Raw genomic sequence first — 24,424 nt, 5'->3', positions numbered from 1 at the left:
TCATACGCCAGACAAACCACACACATCACACATCACACACCACACACCACACACATGTCACACAACATGCTATATTCCTGCTTCTTGGCGGAATGGGGTTGGACTGGATGGCCCATGAGGCCTCTTCCAACTCTTTGATTCTATGATTCTATGAACATGCCCATTTCATATCACCCATTTCATATCATATGCAACACACAGAATACGAACATCGCACGGAACACATACCACACGCATAGTACACACAGTTCATACACCACACAAATTGTGCACATTATACTGCACACACATCACATACACCATGCACATCTCACACACGTTGCCCATCTCAGATCACCCATCACTCTTTTCTCCCTTTTTCTTTTTATATTTTGCTTTTTTCTGTTTTTTTCCCTCTCTTTTACCTTTTTCTTCTCACACACTATACACATCTCACATACCTCACATTCTCACTCATCTGCCTCCTTTCTCTTAACTCTTTCCCTTCTTTCTGTCTCTTCTCCCTCCTTTCGTCTCTCTCCTCTCCCTCTTCCCTTTGCCCTTCTCTGTTCACTTTTTCTTTTCTCCTTCTCTTTTGGCCTTCTCCTTTCTTTTCTCAGGCCCCTCTCACGCCTCAGTCTACCTCTTCTTCACCTCAGTTTCATACTTTGATCCAATTCTCGCCTAGGTCGTAAGAGTTGGTAGATTTCACTTTCTTGTTCCAAATTCTTTTCCCAATCAGTCATTCATGTAGTGTGTCCAATATTTGCTGCTCACTTTGTGAAGCAATCTTCTATTGTTTGGGTTCACTGTCTCTCTTTGTCTCTGAGCCACCTTTCCCACCCTCGATCTCTCCTCTGTACCGCTTCCACGGTGGGTATTCAGAGGTTTTTTAAAAAATGAAATCTGCTTTTCTACTTCCCCCAAATTCTTATCAAGGAGGATCTTACAAATCGGTATATTGTTATATACCGATTTTATGGCATTTATGAAGTAGTGCCCCATATCGAATTCTTGCATGAGTTAGATGAAGGACTTCCAATTTATGTTGTTGAAGGCCTTCTCCGCGTCTAGCGCTAAGAACGCACATTCTTCATCGTTGTTCTTTTCAGAATGACGTTTGTCATGGTTCTGACGTTATCATTCATTCTTCGTTACGGGAGGAAGCCCCATTGTTCTTCCTTTATCCATTAGAAAGTGCTTTAGTCTTTCTACCAAGATATTAGCAAATAATTTATAATCAATATTCAATACTGAAATTGAGCGGTAGGTTTCTTTACATCCATCTTCTCTTTTGTTTTCTCTTTCTGATTCTCTTTTCTCTTTCTCTTTTTCCGTATCCTTTGCTTTCTATCTTTCTTTTTCCCTTTCCTTTCTTTCTTTCTTTCTTTCTTTCTTTCCTTCTGTTTCTCCTTTCCCCACCCTTCCCCTCCCCTCCCCTCCCCTCCCCTCCCTTCCCCCTCCCCTTCCGCTCCCCCCCTTTCTCCTCTCCATTTCCCTTCCCCTTCCCTTTTCCTGCCACTCTTCAGCTGCCTACTTGCAGAATTCAAGTTATAGATTCTTCTTCGAAGAAATGTAAGAGCAGCTGAAAAGGAAGAGACTAAAAACAAAGAAATAAACTGAGTATTTTGCTATTAAGAACTGATGTTGTGTGATGTTGTGTCAAAATGGGAGCAACCCATGCACAGAAACAGACCTTCCTTCTGCAATGGTGGTTGGTGCTTGAAGTGTGGAGGGATGGGTATGTTGTTTTTGTGACGTCTGTTGGGGAATTCATTTCCTTTTATTGTACAATGTAGAGTGACAATAACGTTATTCTATCATTCTAAAGACTTTAAGGTTTCTATGGACCATTAAGTGCTACCTTATTGGACCATTAAGTGAGAGGTAGCCAATGTGCTTCTGATACTCTGGTGTCTCTATGTGGGGGATTGGCTCTGAAATGTCCCTGTTTCTGGAATGACTGAGGACTTTGTGTCTATGGAAAGAACAGTAGGACACCCGTGTGATAAATCACGAAGGCCACCCAGCCCAAGCCCTTTCGGCTAGGAAGGAAGACCAGGGAAAGCCCTCCCAGAAGAAGGCCATCCAGCCTGTTTATGTAGCTCCAGGGAATGAGATGCCAGAGACCCCCAAAGGGAATTGGGTCCAGCCCCCTCCAGCCAGCAGAGAAACTTACTCCCTACAGAAGTGGAAAGCTGGTCTTGTTCCAGTGGAGATGATACTATTAGAACGTTTATCACTTGCACAAAGTGTAGGTTGATTTGAGAGAAATAACACTAACATGGATCCTATTTTTCAAATTAATTGGCGTAATTTGGCACAAATAACCGATATGCCCAAATCTGAATACTGCTGGAGTTGCAGTGGGATAGATTTTGTCATTTGGGAGTTGTAGTTGCTGGTATTTCACCTACAAACAAAGAGCACTCTGAACTCCGCCAATGATGCAATTGAACCAAACTGGGCACACAGAACTCCCATAAGCAACAATAAATAATGGAAGGGTTTGGTAGGCATTGACCTTGAGGTTTTGGAGTTGTTGTGCTGTTGCACGCCTGTGCATAAGACTGTAGACAGGACATAAATTCCGTGTGCCCAACGGGATGCCCAACGGGGCTGCCTCAGGTGAAAGGCCCTTGGATTTCCTTAAACAAAGTTCTGTAGAGGCTTAAAGTAAGTCCAGCAAAGTTCTTTATTGATGAAAACAAAGAGGGACTTTATAGCTTTCTTAACAGTCTATTGGCTCTTGCAATCTTGTTCACTGGGAACAGGCACTATCTTCATAACTGTATACTAACTAATGGGGAAATGCTCAACTTCTAATCTGGGCAGTCTGTACATGCCTCTGTTGGCGTGGAGCCCCTGCACCCGGTACCAACTGCGTCCGGCTTCCGCGAGTGACCCTTGCCAAGCAGAGATTTGTAGACTTCCAGGGCAAAAGAAGGAGTTCAGGGTGCTGTGATGGCTGACTGAAGTCCCTCAGAAAAGGAGCTGTAAGGTGGTAAAATCCTCGGTCAAGCTGTGGGGCCTTTTTCTCCCCGGCCAAGCCATAGAAGACGAAGCTTTCTACAGGAGCTCTTGGTTTCGTGTCCTGTATGGAAAGCTGCTCTGTGTGGATTGACTCAAAAGGCTCCTATTCCCTCCAAAAATTCCAAAGCGGGCGGGACTAGGGAACCTAACTCTAATTGACAGGTGGCTTGCCCTATGATTGCAGCCAAAAGAAGCCACCTATCCGCAGAGTCCCTGAAACTTAGGACTGCAAACAAACATTCAATGCAAAGCAAACAAAATTGGAGCTTCTGGAACAGCTGTTCCAGAACAGTTGTAGTTCACCTACATGCAGGGAGCAGTGTGGACGCAAACAATGATGGATCTGGGCCAAACTTGGCATGAACACTCAATATGCCCAAATTTGAACGCAGGTGAGGTTTGGGGAAAATAGACCTTTACATTTGGGACTTGCTGTTGTTCAAATTTCTGCTCCTGCTCCTCCTCCTCCTCCTCTTTTTGAAAAATAATCTTTATTGCATATTTTCAGTTTCCCAAGTCACTCCTGACATGAAAAAAATGGATTCACAGGTGCAAGCCTTCGTCCGTCCTTGCTTTGGCTCCCCTGCCTGTGCGTGTGCCCCACGCTGCCATGCGCCGAACGTGTCTTCCCTCCCCTCCCCAACCGGAGTCTCAGAAACAACCTTCCCCTTGGCTGAGGGGACGTGTGAGAGGCCCGCCAATCACAGTGGAGGAGGGGGGCTTTTGGTGGGAGGATTGCCGCCTTGTTCCAAAACGGAAGAGAAGAAGAGACGGAGAGATCTTCAGCCTCATGGTTTTCTCATGGTCTTTGGTGACCCCTCTGAAATGCCCATTCGACTCCCCCCAAGGAAGGGGTGGTGACCCCCAGGTTGAGAAACGCTGCTCTAGCTTCAGGGCTCTATTGATGAGGGGGCTCCAAGGCCTTAAAAAATCCTAGCATTCTTCAAACTTATTATGTACATTTTCCCCTGTAATGCTGTGATGCCTTTTTAACCTCGTCACTAGTCTCCTCCCCCTCAATGGACTGTCACCTTGTCATGGTGAGGGGGCTTGCGTGTTCCGATGAACCTGTAGGCACAACAACTGGAGCTCCTTTCTCCCTCAATTTTAAAGCGATTGGAGTGAAGCTTGATACAATGGTAGAACATATTTACCACTGTTAGCCCACCAAATTTTAGAATGTTCCACTTATCCACAGATTTTTGGGGAAATTTCATTACTATTTTGTTATAGTAATTGCGCATAATTACCCCCCCCCCCCCTCGATGGACTGTCACCTTGTTGTGGTGAAGGGGCTTGCGCGTTCCAATGAACCTGTAGGCACAACAACTGGAGTCGTGCACTCCCAGGAGTGGCCGCGGGGGAGGTTCCAGACCAAGCACAGTCCGAAGACCCAAAGACCTCAACGGCGGAGCAGGCGGAGGATAACATGGCACATGTTACAACAGCTGCGAAGGCGGAAGAAGGCTGCAACAGACTGAGAAGCCACGGTCATTGTGTTAAACTACATCACCAGTGGAACCTCACTCTGTGAAGACTGTGTGTTGATCAGTTGTGCACTGACCTCCACACATTAAAAAAACCCACGCACAGGCGTCTTCCAAAGAAAATAAAAACAAACCAACCAAAGCCCCATGGTGATCAGTGAGTGGCGACGGGGGCAGGACTGTGAAATCTGGAAGCCCCTAGTCACAGACTGGCACATGGGCGGTGGGTACGGACTCAGTCGTTCTACCTCAAGGTACGAGGCAGTTGAGTAATTTGGCAGCTGTATCCGTGACTGAGCAGCCCTATTGAGGACCCACTCTGCTCACCCCACACGGGGAGGGGGCTAGAAAAGGTGCCCTAAAAGGTGCACCTAAAAGGTGTCTGCCTCTCTCATCCCTGACTGGACTGCCGCGTCCAGTGGGGTCACCACCCTGCGGCCAAAAAAGAAATATGAACTTCAGTACATGGAATGTACGAACACTGATGGACAACAGTGACAGCGAACGTCCTGAACGCAGAACTGCCATCATTGCAAGGGAGCTGGGACGCTTCAACATCGACATAGCAGCCCTTCAAGAGACCCGGAGAGCAGGAGAGGGACAGCTAAAGGAAGAAAAAGGAGGCTACACCTTCTTCTGGAAGGGACAGCCTGAAGAAGACCAAAGACTGCACGGAGTTGGCTTTGCCATCAGGAATGATCTGATGAAACATCTGTCCGAAGCACCCACTGGCATCAACGAACGACTCTCAACCCTCCGAATTGATCTTGCCAAAAACCAACGGGCAACCATCATAAGTGCCTATGCACCAACACTAGATGCTGATGAAGACATCAAGGAGAAATTCTACTGTCAGCTGGACACCGTCCTATCGGGGATACCTAAGGAGGACAAAACCATCCTCCTGGGGGACTTCAATGCAAGAGTCGGGCGAGACTTCGACCTGTGGCCAGGGACCATCGGAAAAGACGGGGTTGGAAACAGCAACTCAAATGGCATCCTGCTTCTCACCAAATGTGCGGAGCACAACCTTGTCATCACCAACACGCTCTTCTGCCAGAAAACAAGTTCAAGACATCATGGAAGCACCCCCGATCAAAGCATTGGCACCTCTTAGACTATGTAATCACACGTGCCAGAGACCGCCGTGAGGTGCTCCTCACAAGAGCCATGACAGGTGCTGACGACTGCTGGACTGACCACAGGCTAATTCGATCCTCGATGGCTCTCAAGATCGCTCCCAAGCGCAGACTCCAAGGAAGAAAGACAAGGCGCAAAATGAACACCCAAGCCCTTCAGGAGCCCCCCAGACGAGCCCATCTCCAAACAGCACTCAAGGACCATCTACCCACAGTACACCCCGAAAATGTCGAGGAACATTGGAACAAACTGAAGACCTCCATCATCCAAGCCTGTGAAGAAACTATTGGATATCAAACCAAGAAACATCAAGATTGGTTTGACGAAAATGACATCGAGATCCAACAGCTAATTGACAAGAAAAGGAAAGCCTTCCACACATGGCAGAGAGACATCAACTGTGCTGCTAAGGAAAAGATCTACGGGTGGACGGCATGGCGGCAGGTCGAGTGTTCTGAGAGCTCCTGGAACACTTCGCTCTCTCTGACCGGGTAGAGCCGGAAAGGCTCCCTCTTCCTGGTGGATTTATGACCGGGTAGACTGCCAAGCCCAAGGGGCAAACCGCCGATGGTCCAAGAGTGCCTCCCCCCTCAAGGGAGAGACACAAAGGACCCGGCAAGGTAGCCCAAAGGGTCAGCGGGTCGGAGAGTAGCCGAAGCGGAGGAAATCTCCGCCCAACTGCTGGCTCGTCCGCTTTCAAGAATGATCAACAGCATAAATGTAAGTGTAAACAATATAGAACAACAAAGAATCCACACTTGAGGATTTAGAAAACCTTTCTTCATATCTTAAACTAGAGAGTATTTACTATTGTGATTGAAATTTGACACGGAAAAGTACTGGAAGATAGCCAGAGCAAACTGTATCTTTTTACTTGATATTCAAACTGTACCTTTGCATTGTAAACTGTATTAGATAAATGAACTACTCCCCCCTTAAGGAACGCCGACCACATTAGAGTAAAGGTCAACGGGCCTTAATACACCCTAACAAAAGGAGGGTGTAAGGGGAGTAAGGGGAAGAGCAACGAGGATACGAACACTCAACACCTGAGGGAAAGAAACAACTAGCAATGAGCAAAACTTCACAATCCCTACAACGCACGCTGCTAGGTACACACCCAGCAAATTAGCAGGAAAACACATCAACAATCAGCCAACAATCAGCCAGAGACACATCCCACCAATTAACCAATTTGACAACTGAGTACTGTAACAACCAACTAAATATTTAGAGTAATTTAGTCGACCAAGGGACGGCAACCAGTTGGCCGGGCAGCGCCGTGGGAAACAACAAACACCGCACGCGGGGATCCCAAAGCTCGCTTCGAGAAGCCCCAAGAATCCCCTCAGGACATAGTGGGCTCGTCGGCCCCGCTGCACCCCGGGGTGAAAGGGGGCAAAAGGAGCGAGAGGAGACCCCATAGGAAGGTGATACAGCGGCGCAATAAAAACTGCGAGGCAATTCAAGACCCGGCGAGGAAGGCCATAGGGAGCAACTTACCCGATCGACGCGAGGACGGAGAGAGAGACGACGAACAGTGGGAAAGCCGGAGGAGTGGAGGCGGCGTCGGGACAGCGAACGGACAGGGAGAAACAAGGAGAAACGAAGAGGGAGACCCCCAGGACGAGATAACGCGGAGCAAACATGGCGGCATGACAAAACAAAGCAGACAAAACAGAGCAGCGCAAAGTGGAGGGGCAGAGACCAAGAGACAGGAAGCAGGAAGCAGGAAGTAAATAAAATATACCATAGAGCCTGCCACCTAGCTCCTAGACAACAAGGAAGACAAGAAGATGGATAGGTGCCACACTTGAACGGACAAAAAAGATTAAGAAGTAAGAAATTAGGATAACAGAAGGGGAATTTAAAGGGGGGGAGAGAGACTTGGGGAGTAGCAGCCTAGAAAGAATTAAGAAATAAGCCCCCAGAACAGCCCTCAGAAGGGAGCAAGAAAGCAAAACAAACATAATTAAAATATATATATATACATATATAAGAACAATAAGGAATACCCCCTCCAAAAGAAAGAAAGGGCAAGAGAGTGAAATGGGAAGTGTCTGAAGGGGCTCCAGTGATACCAGGAGAAAGATAAAAGAGAAGGAAAAGGGGGGAAGGGGAAAGCAAGTGGAACGTTCTAGGATCCACCCTATTTATTAAAAACCTAAAATAGACCCTCCCCATCCAACCCTTCCCAAAGGAGTTTATATTAAGCTGCTAACACAAAAATCCCCAAACCAGGGAGAAAAGCCCACGGGGGCAAGCACAGCGACAACAGATCGTATTAATAATTCAGCACTAGCAAAATTAGCAAATTAGCAATAGCAAATTAGTACTAGCAAACCACCATCTGCAGGTGAGCAATGAGAGTTAGAATTCTTTGAAATACCAAACTATTAGTACTAGCAAAGTAAACTACCAATCTCCCACCCCAACAACCCCCACAATAACCCTTCCACCCAACGAAAAGGGAGGCAAAATCCTGCACCATCTATGAAATAGATTTCTTTGCACAATCCCTACCCCCCCCCCTGGAAGAAGGAAAATTATAACAGGAAGGGCTGGAGACAGAACACGAGGAACAAAATCGGCAAGGAGTGGAGAAAACAAAAATGGCTACACCAAAATTAAAAACAGATAAAGAAGAGCCAAAAGTCCAGCAAAGGAAACAATCTCTACCGGACAACCCAAGCTCAAAAGACATTCTGAGGGAACTATTAAAACTGGCAGAAAATCAAAAAGCATCCCAGGAATCACAGAAAGCTTTCCAGGAAAAGATGCTAGAAATGAAAGGAGAGCTAGCAGGGGAAATAAGTGGTATTAAAGAAAAACTACATTCACTCCAACAAGATGTAAATGATATCAAACTAGACAAAAAGAAAATTGAACAAACACAAGACAACCTGAAGACGAGGATTGACAAATTGGAAAGCATGAGCAGAAATCTAGACATAAGACAAGAAAAGCTTGAAATAAAGGAGGCGGAATTCCAGCTCAGATATAGAAATATTGAAGAGGATTCCAACGAGAACATCAACAAAATAATATGTAAAATAACAGCAGACCTACTAGAGCGCTCAGAGGAAGAAATATCAGAAAATATTGAAAAATCTTACAGAATTATGACCAATTACGCGAGAAAAAATAAAGTGGCTCGGGACGTTATAGTCCATTTTACAAAAAGAAACATCCGAGAGCAAGTATTAAGAGAAAATAACAAAAAACCGCAATACTTCAAAGGAAAAAGAATCTCCATCTTGAAAGAACACCCTCCAAGCATCCTTAATAGGAGAAAGAAATACATGTTTTTAGCAGAGTTCCTAAGAAAACATCAAACCCGTTTTAGATGGGAAAAAATAGAGGGAATGATGATTACCTACAAGGAGGAGAAAATATGGATCAAAACGGAAGAAAAAGCAAAAGAATTCCACAAAAGAATGTTGAAAGACCTGGAAAGAGAGAGATCACCTGACGACCAAGACGGTAGAGAGAACAAAAGAGCAAGACTCCTATCTCCGACCCATACAGAGACGACGACCTTGAATACCCCCCTATTGGATCTAGACGCACCCGATATAACAACACAATAAAATAATATAATGCAATTAAAAGTCTGGAGTAATAATATTAACGGTCTAAACTCGGCATGGAAAAGGAGGAGGGTAGTTAATCAATTAAAACAAGGTAAATATGATCTAATTGCCATACAAGAAACCCACATAAACAATAAACAATCATCTAATCTAGTTCAAAGCACACTAGGCAAGGAATTCATCTCATCATCACAGGAAAAAAAAAGGGGAGTAGTCATATATGCAAACCCAAGGATAGCGACAAGCCTGGCCTTTAAAGATCAAGAAGGTAGAATGATAGGCATCAACATAAATCAAAACGGTCAGAAGTTGCTTTTTTGCAACATATACGCCCCCAATGGCCCTAAGACGAAATTTGTTAAAGAGCTAAGGGAAAACTTGTCTAAACAAACTTTTGATAATCTAATCATAACCGGGGACTTCAATGGGGTTATAGATGCTAAACTAGACAAACTAACACCAGGGAGAAAATCAGACCCTAAAACTAACCAACTACCAAAAACATTTCTAAAACTGAAAGAGGAATTCAACCTGAAAGATCTGTGGAGGACGATGCACCCTAGAGACAAAGACTTCACATTCCTATCAAACCGCCACCAATCCTGGTCTAGGATTGATATGGTTTGGGTATCCAATTCAGTCATCACAAAGAACTCAAACATAAAAATTTTACCAAGATCCCTATCAGACCATTGCCCCATTGAATTTACTCTAATGCAGACAAAAAAGACATTCAGATGGAGATTAAACGACAATCTCCTTAGATTAGAGGAGGACATAAGTAAAAACAAAGAATTTCTAAGGGAATACTTCACAATCAACGCAGCAAAAGAAACCCCACCGCACATTGTCTGGGATGCTAGCAAGGCAGTGATGCGAGGTCATTTCATTAAACAAAACTCACTGAAGGTAAAACTGAAAAAACAAAGGATGGAAGAGGTGACCGGCCAAATCTCCCGAATAGAGAGTAAACTAAAACAAACCCCTCTAGACAAGACACTAAAACAAGAACTCAAAACCTGGACCTCTCAAAAGGAAAAATTGGAAACAGACCAACTAGCCAACCAACTCAAATTCATGAAACAAAAAAATTTCCAACACGCAAACAGGCCAGGCAGGTGGCTAGCCAGGAAAACCTGGCAGAAAAAACAGTCACAAATTATAACAGAAATTGAAAAAGAGGGGAAACTCTACACCAAAGAACAAGATATAATAGGCCAATTCTTCAAATATTATCAAAAACTCTATGCCAGGGATAATATAAAAAAAGAAGATATAGCATCCTTCCTGAGTAAACAAAAGCTACAGAAGATAACCGATCAACAAAGATTACATTTAAATAGGGAAATAACAAGGGAAGAAATCAGTGACGCAATTAAAAGGATGGATAACAACAAAGCCCCAGGGCCGGATGGGTTCACGGCGGTCTATTATAAAGTAATGTTAGAAGAAATAACACCCCATCTTCTGGAAATAATGAATGGAATTCTCAACGGAAAAAATCCACCACCTAACACCTGGAAATCAGCCTATATTACAATGTTACACAAAGAAAATCAAGATCCGAGGGACGTCAAAAATTATAGGCCCATATCCCTCCTTAATGTGGACTATAAGATCTTCGCCAGCATACTCGCCGAGAGGCTCAAACAGTTTCTAAAAAAATGGGTAAAAGAGGAACAAGCAGGCTTTTTGCCCAATAGGCAATTAAAAGACAACATCAGAATTATTCTAAATATCATAGAACATCTAGAGAAGAACAACCAAGAAGAACTAGCACTATTGAGCCTCGACGCCGAAAAGGCGTTTGATAATCTCAATTGGGATTATTTGAAATTACTAATTAAAGAACTCGACTTGGGATACCAGTTTCAAAACGCCATAAACTCAATCTACAGCTCCCAAGAAGCCAAAATGATAATCAACATGCAAGAATCTAACACCCTGAGAATCGGCAAAGGCACGAGACAAGGATGCCCGTTGTCGCCTCTATTATTCATCCTGAGCCTGGAAACTCTTCTCAATTCCATCAGAGAGGACCCCGATTTAAGAGGCATCAATATAAACAAGGAAAGGTACAAATTAAGGGCGTTTGCGGACGACTTAATATGCATCATCACTAACCCTATAGAAACAATCCCCAAATGGATTACCAAAATCCAAGAATACGGGTCTGTAGCGGGCCTAAAAATAAACAAAAAAAAAACGGAGATACTTACTAAAAACATGTCCAAAAAAAGAAAGAAAGAACTTTCCACTTTAACAGAATTTAAGGTAGTAGAGAAAATACGATATCTGGGAATAATATTAACAACCAAGAACTCCCAACTAATTAAAAACAACTATGAAAAGACATGGAAAGAAGTAAGAGAAAACTTGGACAACTGGGGAAAGCTGAAGCTGTCTCTACTAGGGAGAATCTCATTAATAAAGATGTCAATCCTGCCCAAGATGTTATTTTTGTTTCAGTCCCTTCCAGTTATTAGAAACACAAACATCTTTAAGGAATGGAACAAAGCTATATCTAAATTTATTTGGCAGGGGAGAAAGCCCAGGATCAAGCGTTTGACACTTATCGACGACAAAAGAAGAGGCGGCCTCGGCCTCCCGGACTTGAGGTGCTATTATGAAGCCTGCGGCTTGATATGGATCAAAGATTGGGCCTTACTAACAAATAGAAATTTACTCACCTTAGAAGGCGCAGACCTCAGGAGAGGCTGGCATGCCTACCTCCACTACGAAAAAACAAAAATAGAGCGGAACTTTAACAATCACTACATAAGGGCAGGTCTTATGAAGATCTGGGAGAGACACAAAAAAAATCTTTACAACAAAACTCCATTGTGGCTCTCGTCACTAGAAGCCCTCCACCGCAGAGAAATGGGCTGGCAAAGATGGCCTACGTACCGAGACATCCTTGAGAAAACTGAAGGAAAATATGTACTCAAAGACGAAAAAAAATAAAAGAAAACTTCCCTAACCTTTCTTGGCTACACTATAGACAACTGGTGGACATCTATAAGATAGACAAAATTGCTGACTTCGCAGATCAAAACGGATTCTGGGATGACATATTGAGGACAAATAATAAACTGATTACAAAACTTTACAAAAAATTATTAGAGTGGACCACCGAAACGGAACAAATAAAAGAATCAATGATCAAGTGGGCCCAAGACATAGGCCACCAAATTGAACTGAACAAGTGGGAGAAAGTTTGGAACCAAAGAATGAAGGCAATATATTCATACGAACTAAAAGAAAATCTTGTCAAAATGATCCATCGGTGGTACCTGACCCCCCAAATCATTTCAAAGTGCAACAAAGGCGCTTCAGATAAATGCTGGAAGTGCGAGCAGAAGATTGGAACCTTCTTTCATATCTGGTGGTCTTGCCCAACGGCCAAAAGCTACTGGACAACGATTCGAAAAGACATCCAAAAGATTCTAGGAATAAAAGTAGAAAAGAAACCAGAATTCTTTCTGCTAGGAATGTATGACATCAAGGAGGAAAAAAACAACGACAAGTTATTCCAGTACCTAACCTTAGCAGCACGGATTGCATTTGCCAAAAAATGGAAACAGAAAGAAGCCCCTCAAAGAGAAGACTGGTTCAACAAAATCCTCGACATAATGACCATGGACGAACTGACCTATTGGATAACACCAAACCATGGCATTCCAAGTAAACCCACAAACTGGGGCTTGGTGAAAGCCTTCCTTAAAAAAAGGAAAATAGATATCAGATACTAAAAATAAGAACTAACCATTAAAAAATAATAATAATAAAAAAAAAATCATCAAATCACAATAAAGAAAAAACAACAATAACAACAACTAAAATTAACGACAACATAAAACAAAATAAAAACAAGAACAGAACAGAGTAAATCACAAAACTAAAGCAAAAAGGAAGAAAGAAGCATTAAAGAATTTAAATTGAAAATATCTACAGAAAATCCTCACGGACTGGATGGAAGCCCAAAGCTTTTTCTTTCCCTTTTAACCACCCCCCTTCCCTAGTCTATCCTTACCCTCTCTCTACCCTATCCCCCACCCCTTCCTCTCCCTACCCAACCCCCCCCCCCTATAGTATACCCTCTGGGAGCCTTTCCAACAAATAGGGTATTTTAGTACCTTTCTATCTGCACTATCCACATCAAAATGTTCTCCCTCTATCCTTGTATTTAAATTTTGTATGTGTTTAATAAAATTTAATTAAAAAAAAGAAAAAAAGAAAAAAAAAAAAGCTGAAGTCCAAAGAAGGACAAGAGAACTCAAAAACATCTGGTGGACAAAGAAGGCTGAAGAAATCCAACACCTGGCAGATACCCATGATGCTCAGGGATTCTTCAAAGCCACAAAGGTCATCTATGGACCAAGAAATCATGGCATACAGCCTCTCCGCTCATCAGATGGAACCAAACTCCTGAAGGACCAAAACTCAATTGCACTACGTTGGAAAGAACACTACCAAAGCCTCCTGAACCGCAGCTCCAATGTGGCAGAAGAGGTCCTCTCACAAATCCCGCAACAACAAAACAGGGATGAGCTTGCAGCACTGCCTAGTTTGGAAGAAGTCAGCAATGCCATCAGCCAACAAAAGAATAACAAAGCCAGCGGACCGGATGGGATCCCTGCTGAAATCTTTAAAGAGGGAGGACCTGAGCTGACACAACAACTCCACCAGCTCATAGAAAAAGTGTGGGTGACCGAGAAAATCCCAGCAGATTTTAAGGATGCCACCATCATCACCCTCTTCAAAAAAGGGGAAAGAATAGACTGCGGAAACTATCGAGGTATCTCCCTTCTAACCTCTGCTGGAAAAATCCTCGCAAGAATCCTTGCAAACCGCCTTCTGCCCCTCTCAGAAGACACCCTCCCAGAATCCCAGAATGGCTTCCACCCCTCCAGAGGAACCGTGGACATGATCTTCACTGCACGACAGCTCCAAGAAAAATGCAGAGAACAAAACCAACCTCTGTACATGGCATTCATCAACCTTGCAAAGGCATTCGACACAGTGAATCGCAGCGCTCTCTGGACCATCCTCCAAAAAATTGGGTGCCCAAACAAATTTGTGAACATCCTGCGGCTCCTCCATGATGACATGATGGCAACAGTTTTAGACAGCAGTGGCTCCCAAAGTGACCCATTTAAGGTGGAATCTGGTGTTATTGCTCCAACTCTATTCTCCATCTTCATCGCTATGATACTTCACCTTGTTGATGGGAAGCTTCCCACCGGAGTGGAAATCGGACAGATGGCAAGCTGTTTATCCTCAGCAGACTGAAAGCCAAAACCAAGGTTACAACAACATCTGTTATAGAACTCCAGTATGCTGATGACAACGTCGTCTGCACATATTCAGAAGAAGATCTACAAGCCACTCTAAACACCTTTGCAGAAGCATACACGAAGCTCGGCCTGTCATTGAACATTGAAAAAACCAAGGTGCTTTTCCAGCAGTCACCAGCCAACCCCTCTCCAATGCCAGAGATACAGCTTAATGGTGTAACATTAGAAAATGTTGATCATTTCCGCTACCTTGGCAGTCACCTCTCCACCAAAGTCAACATCGACACCGAGATACAACACCGGCTGAGCTCTGCAAGCGCAGCATTTTTCCGAACGAAGCAGAGAGTGTTTGAGGACCGGGACATCCGTAGGGATACCCAGGTGCTTGTTTATAAAGCTATTGGCCTCCCAACCCTGCTATACGCCTGCGAGACGTGGACTGTCTATAGATGTCACATGCAACTCCTGGAACGATTCCATCAGCGCTGCCTCCGGAAAATCCTGCAAATCTCTTGGGAAGACAAGCGGACAAACGTCAGCGTGCTGGAAGAAGCAAAGACCACCAGCATTGAAGTTGATGGTCCTCCGCCACCAACTCCGCTGGACCGGCCATGTTGTCCGGATGCCCGACCACTGTCTCCCAAAGCAGTTGCTCTACTCCGAACTCAAGAACAGAAAACGGAATGTTGGTGGGCAGGAAAAGAGATTTAAAGATGGGCTCAAAGCCAACCTTAAAAACTCTGGCATAGACACTGAGAACTGGGAAGCCCTGGCCCTTGACCGCTCCAGCTGGAGGTCAGCTGGCACCAGCAGTGCTGCAGAATTTGAGGAGGCACGAGTGGAGGGTGAAAGGGAGAAACGTGCCAAGAGGAAGGCGCGTCAAGCCAACCCCGGCCGAGACCGCCTTCCACCTGGAAACCAATGCCCTCACTGCGGAAGAAGATGCAGAGCAAGAATAGGGCTCCACAGTCACATACGGACCCACAAGGACACTGGAAGACAATCATCCTCGGAAAGTGAGGGATCGCCTAAGTAAGTAAGTAAGTAACCAGTCTCCTGTAACAGCGACTGAGATCTCTATTAAGTAACAGATCCGAATACAGAACAGAAGCATAGAGTTGTTGTTGTTGTTGTTGCTGTGTGTGTACAAGTCACACAGAGAAATGAATGAAATGCACCTTCTGTCTCTCTTTCCGGAGGAACGTCCTTGGGACACAATGTCCTTTATGGAAGGAGATGGAGCCCTTCCTTCCTTCCACAGGCAGGAAGGAAGGCCACTCTGAATCGAACTCTAAGGCAACAGCTCTAGCTTCATGACATCGATGCTGGGTCCAGGGCTCCTCCTCAGGGTCAGATAGACATCAGAGGAACCTAGCCAGGGTTGACATATCTCGGAAGGCGTATCGTAAATGTCACCAGAGGATAGGTATTTAGCACCCATTTGCTTATTGGTTTATCTACCCATAACCCATCCATGTTTAGGTCAGTTAATACAAGTTCCCAATGTTAGCTGACTAAATGTAGACCAATGGTTCTCAACCTGTGGATCCTCAGGAGTTTTGGCCTACAACTCCCAGAAATTTCAGCCAGTTGACCAGCTGTTGGGATTTCTGGGAGTTGAAGGCCAAAACACCTGGGGACTTGCAGGTTGAGAACCACTGATGTAGACCTTGCATATACCAAAAAAACATATTGGAGATCCAAATACATTGTATTGTCATATCTGTGGCTGGAAAATCAGCTCCCATATATTGGCACTTTTCTAGCATAGTCGTAATATTGTGATGAGAAACTAACCGTGACAGTTCTGAGCTACACTTTTATAGTCAACACTCACAAAAGTCACAGAAAAAGTACTATTTGGGTCAGTTAATGATGATCTATGTGGTCTCTTCCAACTCTGTTATCCTAGGATTCCAATATCACCCTCCTAGTCACTTTTGCCATCAACTTCTGGTCGATAAACATCCCATTTTATCATACAGTCTTTCACTTGCTCATCTTCCAACTGAAATGTAAATATATATATATGTATTGTACCAATATTACCAATTATCTGTTCACAATATGTGCGTAACCGACCCTTTTGGATTAGTGAGAGAGTGCTTCATGTTAAACTCTTCTACACCAATTATGTAACTTCCAATAAAGAAACACCCGAGGCGCCATCATGCATTCTGCCATACGTAGCTTCATAGAATGCAGTTCAAAGCAGTTCAATGATATCCTATAGTATTGCAGATGGGGCCTGGTGTCAAGGGTTGCCTCAACTGTTGTTGACATGGAGGCAGCCTCAGCTGATCACAAACACTCTGATGCCATGAATGATGATGATGAGGTCACTATGGGGATGACCTTCAGGTCTGAGCAGAGGTGGCAGCTGGGAGGGAGAGAGGCTGGCCACTTGCCAGGCAGCCAACTCCTGTCCAGTTGTGTCTTTGGATCTGTTACAGATGCGGTTATATGCGGCTTGACTACACTACCTAGAAAACCCAGATGTACCTTGAATTCAACATAGAGTTTATCTGCTATGCACATGTATTTTTGGTGAGTATTCTAGGTTTTCCCGGTTGAATGCTACTTTGCCCCATTTAGGCAAAGTCTGGGGATGCTCCTTCTTCCCTATGGCATGGGAGTCTCATTCTGACATTAGCAGACTCGATTGGTGACAGACAGGCAGTCGCGCAGAGCTCCATGGCCCCCAAGAAATGGTGGTGGTGGTGGTGGTGGTGACTCAAAGGATGATGATGTCCCACTGTGGCCAAATTGGAAATATGACATTTCCTTTGTGATGTTTGTGATCCGTTCCTAGTTAATTGACCCGCAATTGGGGAAAGAAGGAACCTTTCCCAAAGTTTTTAGTGCTGTATATTTTAGTAAAGTGGAAACATTTGGCATCTTTTACATTAATTGTTATTTAAAAGAACAGAAATACACTCATGCAAGCAAGCAGAATAAGGACTCTACAAAGGAAGAGGAAGAGACAAAAATGTTTTTCGATATGCAAAACTAAATGACAGCCAGGAACAGAACTCTAAGGCGATCATGCTAATCGATGCAACCCACACTGCTCAGAAGTCCCATAGAATGACTCTGTGAGACGGAGCCCCCAGCCAGTGGCGCAAAGGGTGAAACCCTCGTGTCAGCAGCAGGACTGCTCTTTGGGAACCATATGCCTTGTGCCGTGTCCTCAAGCCCTTCCTTCCTTCCTTCCTTCCTTCCTTCCTTCCTTTCTTCCTTCCTTCCTTTCTTTCTCTCTTTCTTTCTTTCTTTTTTTCTTTCTTTCTGCAGGAGCACAGCTTGGACTACAAGCCCCACAAGACACACCAAGGGTGAGGCCAAGCTTTCAGGCAAAGCTCCAGGCACATCAACACCCCCCCCCCCCCAATGGTACAAGTATGTCTGGATAAGTGGTACCATGAAGATCTGTATCATGAAGAGATGCTCACACGTATGGCTGAGAAAGACCCCGGCCTGTTTGGCTGCCAACGATGCAAGGAGAAGGATGCTGCAAGTGGCTTCCAACTGACACCAGAGCTCTTGGGTTGCCCCTTTCCTCCTCCTCAGGTGAGTCCAATGCAGCACAGGACAAAATTTGTTCTAGAAGTCTTTGGTAGTCTTTGCATTTCCTTCTCTGGTTCATTAAAGCAGTTTGAACTGGTCTGGCTGGCTTCCCGGCATGGGGTCTCCACTCCTCTTCCCTGCTGGACTTCTGATCTGGGAAGGGAGCCAGGTGGGGGGCAACAGGCATCCTCATATTTCAGATCTGGGCCCAAAATTGGGTCCTTCACCAAGCTGGTGAAGCTGCCTTGTGTCATGTGATGTCCTTCTTCTCATTCTCCTCAGGTGAAAAGCCTCACAAGTGTTGGGATACGGCAGAGATATCAGCCAGGGTTTCAGCCGGATCCAGCCCAGTCGGAAACATACTCTGTGCCAAAGACTTGGAGAGAAAGGTGAATTTGCGGAGACAACAGGAGACAACAGCACCAGGAGTGAGAGCCAGGTGGCATCCGAGGAAAGCAAGAGAACCACGACTACGCCAAGGCGGCGTTTGGCCTTCTTCTTCTTCTTCCTGATGGGTTGCCCAATGCCCAATGTTCCTCTCCTCAACCGCCTGGATGTTGGATCCACTTCTGGCTAGATTTGAACTCAACAGGAAATCACAGCATTGACCAGTCGTGAACAGAACTGAGCCCAAAACATCTTGAGATGAGAGTAGAAGGCCATGGTTGAAGGAAGACAGGCTGAACCGTCCTCTTTTTTTCTGCTTTTTTATACTTCCCACCAGTTTGAAATCCCAAAGACTTGAGATGTGTGTTCAGTTGTGGCAAAAGTCTGACTGTTCAATCCCCCCCTCCCATCCTTTCCCCTCCCCCCTCCCTCCCCTCCCCTTTTCCCTCCCCTTCTCCCTCCCCTCCCCTCCCTCTCCTTCCCTCCCCCTCCCTCCCTCCCTCCCCTCCCCTTCCTTCTCCCCTCCCCACACCTGACACACCACACACATCACACAGAACACTTCATCACACAGAACACACACATCAGGTCATACATAATACACACGCCTCATACACCAGACAAACCACACACATCACACATCACACATCACACACCACACACATGTCACACAACATGCTATATTCCTGCTTCTTGGCAGAATGGGGTTGGACTGGATGGCCCATGAGGTCTCTTCCAACTCTTTGATTCCATGATTCTATGAACATGCCCATTTCATATCACCCATTTCATATCACATGCAACACACAGAATACGAACATCGCACGGAACACATACCACACGCATAGTACACACAGTTCATACACCACACAAATTGTGCACATTATACTGCACACACATCACATACACCATGCACATCTCACACACGTTGCCCATCTCAGATCACCCATCACTCTTTTCTCCCTTTTTCTTTTTATATTTTGCTTTTTTTCTGGTTTTTCCCCTCTCTTTTACCTTTTTCTTCTCACACACTATACATATCTCACATACCTCACATTCTCACTCATCTGCCTCCTTTCTCTTAACTCTTTCCCTTCTTTCTGTCTCTTCTCCCTCCTTTCGTCTCTCTCCTCTCCCTCTTCCCTTTGCCCTTCTCTGTTCACTTTTCCTTTTCTCCTTCTCCTTTGGCCTTCTCCTTTCTTTTCTCAGGCCCCTCTCACGCCTCCGTCTACCTCTTCTTCACCTCAGTTTCATACTTTGATCCGATTCTCGCCTAGGTCGTAAGAGTTGGTAGATTTCACTTTCTTGCTCCAAATTCTTTTCCCAATCAGTCATTCATGTAGTGTGTCCAATATTTGCTGCTCACTTTGTGAAGCAATCTTTAATTCCTTCCTTTTCAGTTGACCATGTTAGAAGGGCTTTATATATTTTAGTCATCACTTTTGTCTGTCATACCATTATCTTGTCCCATAGTTTTCCTCCTTCTTCAAATCCTAATTTCTTGTCCTTGTTGAAGGCCTCCTTCAGCTGTCTGTATTGGAACCATGAGAGATTTCCATCTAGTTTTCACTGTCTCTCTTTGTCTCTGAGCCACCTTTCCCACCCTAGATCTCTCCTCTGTTCCGCTTCCACGGTGGGTATTCAGAGGTTTTTAAAAAAATTCTTATCAAGGAGGATCTTACAAATCGGTATATTATTATATACCGATTTTATGGCATTTATGAAGTAGTGCCCCATATCGAATTCTTGCATGAGTTAGATGAAGAACTTCCAATTTATGTTGTTGAAGGCCTTCTCCGCGTCTAGCGCTAAGAACGCACATTCTTCATCGTTGTTCTTTTCAGAATGACGTTTGTCATGGTTCTGACGTTATCATTCATTCTTCGTTACGGGAGGAAGCCCCATTGTTCTTCCTTTATCCATTAGAAAGTGCTTTAGTCTTTCTACCAAGATATTAGCAAATAATTTATCATCAATATTCAATACTGAAATTGAGCGGTAGGTTTCTTTACATCCATCTTCTCCTTTGTTTTCTCTTTCTGATTCTCTTTTCTCTTTTCTTTTTCTCCGTATCCTTTGCTTTCTATTTTTCTTTTTCTCTTTCCTTTCTTTCTTTCTTTCTTTCTTTCTTTCCTTCTGTTTCTCCTGTCCCTCCTTTCCCCTCCCCTCCCCTCCCTTCCCCCTCCCCTCCCTTCCCCTTCCCCTTCCCCTCCCCTTCCGGTCCCCCTCCTTCTCCTCTCCCTTCCCCTTCCCTTTTCCACAGCATCATCCTGCCACTCTTCAGCTGCCTACTTGCAGAATTCAAGTTATAGATTCTTCTTCAAAGAAATTTAAGAGCAGCTGAAAAGGAAGAGTCTAAAAACCAAGAAATAAACTCAGTATTTTGCTATTAAGCACTGATGTTGTATGATGTTGTGTCAGAATGGGAGCAACCCGTGCACAGAAACAGACCTTCCTTCTGAAATGGTGGCTGGTGCTTGAAGTGTGGAGGGATTGACATCGAGGGCTGCAGAGACCCCCGCCTTCAAATTGGCATAAAAACCGCAGCGGAGAGTTCCACAGTCCCTGGGCTCCGCAATTGCAATCCACTGATGAAATGTGCCTCCAGCAGCCAGCCCAGGCAGGGACGAGCAAGCCTCAATGCCTTTCCTTTCCTTTCCCCAAGCCCTGACATTGTATCTTATCCCCCAATAAAAGATCCAAAATTGCAACATCTAAACTTTCCCGCTTGCTACTTTGTGTCCTTGGCTTTCCTGAAGTGTCTAATGCATGAAATGAACCCTTTCTGGGCTCCGGGGAACCGCCAGCCTGCCTGGGGCGCCTTTCTGGTGTCCCAGGGATGCGGAATCTAGACTCACAAAAATCGTGGAGACAGAGTTTTCCCTTCCAGATCTCTGTATCCGCCAAAACTTTAACATGGCGGATCAGGTCCATTTTAGTCTCATATTTTTCTGCACGAAATTCCAAACATAACTGCTATCTCGTTTTTCCCTCTATGGATCCCTACGCCCGAGTAACAACCTTTACAGTTCCAGGAATATTTTCCAGCTCAAAACAGTTGATTGTCAAAATCAACTGGCTCCCTCCGCTCCATTGCCGATCGGCTGGGCTTCTCCTCGTCTTTGCCGGGCTCCGACCCGGGGACTCGGTGTGGATACCCCATGGGACTTCAGAGAGGGTGTGGCCAGGAAGGCCCCCTCCCTTCGGGTGAGTTCTAGTTCACCAAGGACTCTCAAGGAAGCCGATCGCAGCACGGCAGGGGGGAGGGGCTGTTTCTGCCGGCTCCAAGGACTCCAGCCTCCCCCCCCCTTGTGCCCCCGCCGATCGTGAACTCTCTGCCACTTACCCTTTTTGGGCATCAATGAGCCCTTTTCCTCCCCATGAACTTTCCGAGAAACCCAGGACTAAAAATATTCATTTTCATAATAAAATGGCTTTATTAATTTTGTTTGGGGAAGGGATGGGAATAAGTTTAATCAATGTGCTATGTATGGAATGCTTATGAATGTGTACCCCTTGCATTACCCTCTGCCCCTCCAACTTTGCCCCACTAAGGGAATTCAGGAGCGGAAAGGCCTGAGAGCGCCCAGCTGCCCAAAAGGGGCCATTTCGCCCCACAATGAACCCCCCCCCCCCCCACTATTCAATCATTTTTTGCATGGAACAATAGGTCAGGAAGTTTCTCTATTTGTCCTCGGAGCATGGCCCACAGATAGATCTCCTCCTCCGGTCAAGGCTTAATTTGCCAATCACAATAGGGGCCAGGCTGCCCACAAGGGAGTCTGTGCCCAGCCTAGATCATCTCTCTTGGAAATCATTAAAACAACATATTTGCTCAGTTTCGGCCAGGAAAGCTCAGATTGATTCAATCACCCTTTATCCCCCAGACAACAGATTGACTTCCCTGCTGGCCGAAATTGCCCCCGGACGCGTGAAGACCCCTTTGTCAAGCAATCATTTTTCCTCCTCCATTGTTCCATCCCTTCCGTCCCGCCTCCTCACTCCTGATTCGCCGGCTCCACGAAGCGAGGATCGCTGTGATTGGCCGAGAGCAGGGGCGGACCGGCAAACCTCTCCCAGCTGTTCGGCCATCAACCAATCACAGCGAAGCCGGGTGAGGGAGGGCGGGCGGGAATTTCAAAGTTGCGGAACTTACTGAATGTATAAAGATGCCTCCAAACTTTGGGTTTTCATGCTTGTGGTGGAATAATTCCCACAATTGCACCCAATATCAGCTGAATCGCTAATCAAAGCCTCGGTCGCCGCTTCTTCAACCTCTTGGTCGGGAAAATCATTTTCTATCGGTCGCTTGGATTGGGTTCCTGAAAGTCTCGCCGAGAAGGTAGCGGATCCTCTTTGGTGTGATCCAGGGGTACCCTCCTCACAAGGAGACCCATCTAAAATTGCTGACTTCAGGATGGGTATGTTGTTTTTGTGATGTCTGTTGACAAAAGCATTTCCTTTTATTGTACAATGTACAGTGACAATAAAGTTATTCTATCATTCTAAAGACTTTAAGGTTTCTGTGGTTATTGGACCATTCAGTGAGAGGTAGCCAATGTGCTTCTGATACTCTGGTGTCTCTATGTGGGGGATTGGCTCTGAAATGTCCCTGTTTCTGGAATGACTGAGGACTTTGTGTCTATGGAAAGAAGAGTAGGACACCCGTGTGATAAATCACTAAGGCCACCCAGCCCAAGCCCTTTCGGCTAGGAAGGAAGACCGGGAGGGAAAGCCCTCCCAGAAGACGGCCATCCGGCCTGTTTATGTAGCTCCGGGGAATGAGATGCCAGAGACCCCCAAAGGGAATTGGGTCCAGCCCCCTCCAGCCAGCAGAGAAACTTACTCCCTACAGAAGTGGAAAGCTGGTCTTGTTCCAGTGGAGATGATACTATTAGAACGTTTATCACTTGCACAAAGTGGAGATCGATTTGAATTAAATAACACTAACATGGATCCTATTTTTCAAATTAATGGGCGTAATTTGGCACAAATAACCGATATGCCCAAATCTGAATACTGCTGGAGTTGCAGTGGGATAGATTTGGTCATTTGGGAGTTGTAGTTGCTGGTATTTCACCTACAAACAAAGAGCACTCTGAACTCCGCCAATGATGCAATTGAACCAAACTTGGCACACAGAACTCCCATAAGCAACAATAAATAATGGAAGTGATGTCGAGCATCCCCCCCCCCCCCCCAAAATAAGGGATAGTGACTTATAGTTCTCTAAGGACAAGGGCATAATAATAATAATAATGAGATCCTCTCACTTCTGCAGGAGTCTACCGTATACTATGCAGCTGTGGACAAGTCTACATAGGGACCACCAAACACAGCAGCATTGCCCAAACACGAATCAAGGAACATGAAAGGCACTGCAGACTCCTTCAAGCAGAGAAGTCAGCCATAGCAGAACACCTGATGAACCAGTCTGGACACAGCAGATTACTATTGGAGAACACAGAGATGCTGGACCACTCTCACAACCACCGTGTCAGGCTACACAGAGAAGCCATTGAAATCCACAAGAAGCAGGTGGACAATGTCAACAGAAAGGAAGAAACCATGAAAATGAACAAAATCTGGCTACCAGTATTAAAAAAACTCTAAAATCACAACAGCACAACAACAGAGAGGAAACAACCAGGCACACCTAATCACCTCTCAACAGGAGATTTTCCCAGGCTCAGGCAGGCCTTCAAATGCTAATGAAGGTGGTCAGTTGAAACATTCACACCTAGCTCCAGCAGAGAAGAGCTCTTTGCCCCACCCCAGCCATTCCACAGATATATAAACCCATTGTCCTACTTCCAACAGACCTCTCTACCTCTGAGGATGCTTGCCATAGATGCAGGCGAAACGTCAGGAGAGAATGCCTCTAGAACATGGCCATATAGCCCGAAAAAACCCAGAAGACCCGAGTGATTCCGGCCATGAAAGC

Source organism: Anolis sagrei, chromosome 5 (assembly GCF_037176765.1).
Source record: "Anolis sagrei isolate rAnoSag1 chromosome 5, rAnoSag1.mat, whole genome shotgun sequence".
NCBI classification, from domain to species: domain Eukaryota; kingdom Metazoa; phylum Chordata; class Lepidosauria; order Squamata; family Dactyloidae; genus Anolis; species Anolis sagrei.
The sequence above is the reverse complement of the archived record's forward strand: the minus strand, read 5'-3'. Positions refer to the sequence as shown.